The following is a 6,640-nucleotide window of genomic DNA, read 5'->3' on the forward strand; positions in this document are numbered from 1 at the left end:
GATTCGAAGCACTTTCTACGTAATTCCAACCGCACCAAAACAACTTCCTAGGTGATTCGAAGCACTTTCTACGTAATTTCAACCACAACAAAACAACTTCCTAGGTGATTCGAAGCACTTTCTACGTAATTCCAACCGCACCAAAACAACTTCCTAGGTGATTCGAAGCACTTTCTTCGTAATTCCAACCACAACAAAACAACTTATTAGGTGATTCGAAGCACTTTCTACGTAATTCCAACCACACCAAAACAACTTATAAGGTGCTTCGAAGCACTTTCTTCGTAATTCCAACCACACCAAAACAACTTATTAGGTGATTCGAAGCACTTTCTACGTAATTCCAACCACAACAAAACAACTTCCTAGGTGATTCGAAGCACTTTCTACGTAATTCCAACCGCACCAAAACAACTTCCTAGGTGATTCGAAGCACTTTCTACGTAATTTCAACCACAACAAAACAACTTCCTAGGTGATTCGAAGCACTTTCTACGTAATTCCAACCGCACCAAAACAACTTCCTAGGTGATTCGAAGCACTTTCTACGTAATTCCAACCACACCAAAACAACTTATTAGGTGATTCGAAGCACTTTCTACGTAATTCCAACCGCACCAAAACATTTTATTAGGTGATTCGAAGCACTTTCTACGTAATTCCAACCACACCAAAACAACTTATTAGGTGATTCGAAGCACTTTCTACGTAATTCCAACCGCACCAAAACAACTTATTAGGTGATTCGAAGCACTTTCTACGTAATTCCAACCACACCAAAACAACTTCCTAGGTGATTCGAAGCACTTTCTACGTAATTCCAACCACACCAAAACAACTTATTAGGTGATTCGAAGCACTTTCTACGTAATTCCAACCGCACCAAAACAACTTATTAGGTGATTCGAAGCACTTTCTACGTAATTCCAACCGCACCAAAACATTTTATTAGGTGATTCGAAGCACTTTCTACGTAATTCCAACCGCACCAAAACAACTTCCTAGGTGATTCGAAGCACTTTCTACGTAATTCCAACCGCACCAAAACAACTTCCTAGGTGATTCGAAGCACTTTCTACGTAATTCCAACCGCACCAAAACAACTTCCTAGGTGATTCGAAGCACTTTCTACGTAATTCCAACCGCACCAAAACAACTTATTAGGTGATTCGAAGCACTTTCCACGTAATTCCAACCACACCAAAACAACTTATTAGGTGATTCGAAGCACTTTCTTCGTAATTCCAACCACACCAAAACAACTTCCTAGGTGATTCGAAGCACTTTCTACGTAATTCCAACCACACCAAAACAACTTATTAGGTGATTCGAAGCACTTTCTACGTAATTCCAACCGCACCAAAACATTTTATTAGGTGATTCGAAGCACTTTCTACGTAATTCCAACCGCACCAAAACAACTTCCTAGGTGATTCGAAGCACTTTCTACGTAATTCCAACCGCACCAAAACAACTTCCTAGGTGATTCGAAGCACTTTCTACGTAATTCCAACCGCACCAAAACAACTTCCTAGGTGATTCGAAGCACTTTCTACGTAATTCCAACCGCACCAAAACAACTTATTAGGTGATTCGAAGCACTTTCCACGTAATTCCAACCACACCAAAACAACTTATTAGGTGATTCGAAGCACTTTCTTCGTAATTCCAACCACACCAAAACAACTTCCTAGGTGATTCGAAGCACTTTCTACGTAATTCCAACCGCACCAAAACAACTTATTAGGTGATTCGAAGCACTTTCCACGTAATTCCAACCGCACCAAAACAACTTCCTAGGTGATTCGAAGCACTTTCTACGTAATTCCAACCGCACCAAAACAACTTCCTAGGTGATTCGAAGCACTTTCTACGTAATTCCAACCGCACCAAAACAACTTCCTAGGTGATTCGAAGCACTTTCTACGTAATTCCAACCGCACCAAAACAACTTATTAGGTGATTCGAAGCACTTTCCACGTAATTCCAACCACACCAAAACAACTTATTAGGTGATTCGAAGCACTTTCTTCGTAATTCCAACCACACCAAAACAACTTCCTAGGTGATTCGAAGCACTTTCTACGTAATTCCAACCGCACCAAAACATTTTATTAGGTGATTCGAAGCACTTTCTACGTAATTCCAACCGCACCAAAACAACTTCCTAGGTGATTCGAAGCACTTTCTACGTAATTCCAACCGCACCAAAACAACTTCCTAGGTGATTCGAAGCACTTTCTACGTAATTCCAACCGCACCAAAGCAACTTTGAAGCATTTTTCACGTACTACAGCCCCATTTGGGACTACGTGTTTTTCGGTTAAAAAAGTGTCCGGATCCTGGCCGGATGTGGTTTTTTAGATGACAGACGGTGTTTTAAAACGAAAGGCAGAGAAAACCGTACGAAAAAAGACGAATTCAGCGCAAAATAAGTGTAAAAAGAGTGAAAGCACGCGGTGCAAAAATTTTGGCAGGTGAAGATTCGATCGTCCATTTTCCAGCCGGATTCGGACTCGAAGATCCGAGCGATTTCACCTAAGCCGAATCGGGCTCCGTGTCATCTGATCCAGTTTTTCAAAAAAGGACCGTTGGTGCCGGATTTTCGGGTCGTTCAAATTGACCGTTGGTGGAGTCGGTGGCCGTTGGTTTGAAGTGGCCGTTAATTCAAATCGGTCGGTAATTTAAATTGGCCGGTTATCCAAATTGGCCGGTATTTTTAATTGACCGTTGGCGGCAGTGTGTCCCGGATAGGTGTCCCGGCTGGGGGTGAAATGTTTCAAGTGTCCCGGCTGAAATATTTCATGGACCAACCATCCGGTTGAAATGTTTCAGTGAAACTTTTCAAGGTGTCTCGGCTAAAAGTGAAATGTTTCATGTGTCTCGGCTGAAAAATTTCGAGGTTCGATCATCCCGGCGAAATATTTCAGTGTGTCTCGGCTAAACTTGGTTCCGAACTTGGCCGCCAGGCGGCGCCACCAGTACCAGCGGATTGCCAGCATTGCCACCAGGCGGCGCATCGGGTCGTGGCGGGTGTCTCGGCTCACGGAGATTCCGAACACTGTTACCAGGCGGCGGCACCGGTGCTGAGCTTTTCAACGTCACAACCAGGCGGCGCCTTCAGTTCATCAAGTGCCTCGGCTGGTGGAGATCGCCGGTTTCGCATCCAGGCGGCACTCTGAGTTTTATGGCGAGTGTATCGGCTGGCGGTTTGCGGATTTGACAACCAGGCGGCACCTGATCGCAGAGGAGAACTGAGATAGAAGCTCAGATTTGGAGAGGGGAAAAAGATTGGTTTGGCCTTGTATTTGTTGGAGATTCTATTTCGCACCGGTATTTGGCCTTCCTCCTCTCCCCTTCCCCTTCCCACCTTCGCCTCCCAGACACTTCACCGTGGCTCTCCGCAACCTAACCCATTGCCCACAGGGATTTTCAGGGTTGCAGTAGGGGAATGGAGCAGGCATCGGGGGAGCCTTCGACGCGTCGGTCCGTCAGGCTCCGGTCCACCTGTGACGCTACCGCACCATCGACGAAGGACGACAGGGACGAAGTAACAGGGACATCTTCAACATCATCGGTTGTGCTTCCGTTGACTCGGCAGCGAAAGGGAGGCAGTGTCGCGCCATCGACTGCGACGCCCACTCGGCCGGTGGTGGTGGTGCAGCGGATGGCCCTGCTAGCCAGTGATATGGAGATTTCAGAGGAGAGCGACGAGGACGAGCTCAACTCAACCGTCGTCCAGCAGGTGGCCGAAGCCCCGCAGCAGGAGCTGAGAATCGCAAGCCTCAGCAGCGAGTTGAGGGAGCTCCGGGCAACCGTCGAGACCCTCCTCGCAAAGGTTAGCGAGATGGAGACGGGCCGGGCAACGGCAAAGGATAGCGGCGCCGAGTTAAAAGCGAAGCTGAAGCTGATGGCTCGTGATAACTCGGAACTAAAACGAGAAAATAATAGCCTGCGCGAGCGTGCAGCTGCCTGCGAGCGGGAGATGACGCTGCTTCGCAGCGGGATCAGCTCCATGAGCTCGATGGCTTCGATGGAAGTTCCACAACAGCTTGGAGGCAGAGTCGGCGGAGGCGAGCGAGACCTCGAACAACGTTCAGCGCCAGCTGGTCAGACACCTCCAGTGGATCAGGAAGCTCCGCGCAAGCGGAAGAGAGTACGCGGGGGAAAGAAGCAGGACCAGGTAGCAGCTGCTGAAGCGCTGACCAATACTGCGCAGTCGACACCAGCGATGCCTGACGTTCCTGTGGGCAGGGCCGCCACCGTCACCGAAAGGTCTTCTGCTCCTAACAACAAGGCCACTAAGAAGATCAAGCCTGGTGCAGTGCAGACCGAGAAGCGAAACGGATCAACGACAACGTCGTTCGCCAAGGTAGTCGGTGGTCGACCGAAGGCGGAAACGACGCAAAGTACAACAACTCGCCGGGAAGAGAGGCCCGGAGTTGTTGTTCTTGAAAGCAACGAAGGCCGCAGTTATCTTGAAGCGTACAAGGCGGTAAGGGAAAAGACGGCAATCGATCAGCACGTCGCCCGGGTTTCGCGGACCGGAGAAGGGTCCATGTCCCTGTACCTAAAGCCCAACACGGACTGCGAAAACGTGCTGCAGGAGGTTCAAGCGGCCATCAAGGAGGTAGGAGTGGCGCGCCTCCTGGTGAACAAACAAACAGTAGCACTAACAGGGATTGATATGCTGGCCACCCCGGAAGATATTTCAGCAGCGATCAAACGCCAGATGGCCCTGACGGTGCCAGCTGATGCGGTGCGCCTCTGGCGGCGCTACGACGGGATGCAGAAGGCGCATCTTAAGCTGCCGCGCTCGCAGTGCCAAATGCTGAATGGTAACAAGATCACCATCGGCAATACACGTGTCGTAATGCAGGCGCTCGCATCGGTCCCTGCAGGAGAGCGGCTCTGCTACCGCTGCTTTGGCAAGGGGCACCGCTCTCGCGAGTGCACCGGCCCTGACTACTCCAAGTGCTGCTTCCGGTGCGGATCGAAGCAGCATAAGGCCAAGGAGTGCAGCTCGGGCCCCAAGTGCCTCACGTGTTCCGGACAACATCAGACAGGTTCACCGGTTTGCAGCGGAAGCAGACAGCCGTCATGTTCCCGCTAGCTTCGAACACCACTGTTAGAGGGCGCGACGCTGGGTTGAAGATCCTCCAGATCAACTTGGCGCGCAGCAGGGTAGCACAAGACCTCATGCTCCAGACCGCACGGGAGCAAAGGATCGACATTGTGCTGGCGTCGGAGATCTACCGTGTTCCACCCAATAACGGGAACTGGGCGGTGGATTCGACAGCGAAGGCAGCTGTTATTACGACCGGAGCCTTGCCCATACAGCGAGTCTGGGCAAGTAGGGTAGGACTGGTGTCGGTCCAGGTGGCGGGGGTGACCTTCATCTCTTGCTACGCCCCACCAACACCGGGATGGACGGACGAGGACTACCAGCGGCTGCTCGACGAGATCGATATCGAGGCCAGAGCACACCCCCTCGTAGTCTTGGCGGGCGACTTCAATGCCTGGCACGTGCGATGGGGCAGCGCGAGGACGAAGCCGCGTGGTGAAGATCTCGCCGAGGTCGTCGACCAGCTTGACCTGGCGATCTTGAACCGCGGCAGTGTGCCCACGTTCGTCGGCAACGGCAGTGCTACTGAAAGTGTGGTCGACGTGTCCTTCGCCAGTCCGGCCATTGAACCCGGTAACGACTGGCGGGTGCTCGACACTTTCACCAACAGTGACCACAGATACGTGAGATTCAGCGTATCCGCGACACCAGTCAGCAGCGCTTCACCACACCAGCAGAGGCAACCGCAACAACAGAACCAGCATCGCGACCGGCAGCGACAACGCGAGCAGATTGGACCGAGATGGAAGTTGCGTCAATTCCATCCCGAAGCCTTCCAGATCGCGCTCCAGGCTTCCGGGTTTGCCGAAGCGGCTGTATCACCGGCGACTCTCACCGCTGGACTTACTAGAGCCTGCGATGAGGTGATGCAGAGGGCACCGCCAGCGCAGTTTTTGGTGAGACCGGAAATGTACTGGTGGACGCAGGAAATCGGCCTTCTCAGGGAGCAGTGCAAGTCATCTGAGGATGCGATTTTGACCGCCGGAACCGGTGCACAGCGAGAGTTGGCCAGAGAACGGCACAGGAGCTGTAAGAAGGAACTCGCCCGTGCCATCAAGGCAAGCAAGGACCGTAGCTTTGATGAGATGATTGCGGAAGCTGAGGACAACGTTTTCGGCACTGCCTACAAGGTAGTAACGTCACGCCTTAAGGGTAGCCGCGTCCCCCCGGAGCGAGATCCTGCGATTCTACAGCACGTCGTGTCGGAACTCTTCCCGGATCATGGCACTTTTGAGTGGCCTGCACCGGATCTCGTCGATTGGGGGCAGACAACGCAGGAGCCAGTGAGGGAGGTGTCGGATGAGGAGCTCTTGGCGATCGCGGCGCGGATGGTGCCCACTAAGGCCCCGGGACCCGATGGCATCATCAATGCGGCACTGAGGGTCGCTGTTCGCGAGCACACGGAGACGTTCCGCCGCGTGTTCCAGGAGTGCTTCGATCAATGCACCTTTCCCGCTGACTGGAAGCGACAACGACTTGCTTTGCTACCCAAGCACGGAAGACCTCAGGGCGATC

This window comes from Anopheles ziemanni (genome assembly GCF_943734765.1).
Source record: "Anopheles ziemanni chromosome X unlocalized genomic scaffold, idAnoZiCoDA_A2_x.2 X_unloc_131, whole genome shotgun sequence".
In the NCBI taxonomy this organism is placed as follows: Eukaryota; Metazoa; Arthropoda; class Insecta; order Diptera; family Culicidae; genus Anopheles; species Anopheles ziemanni.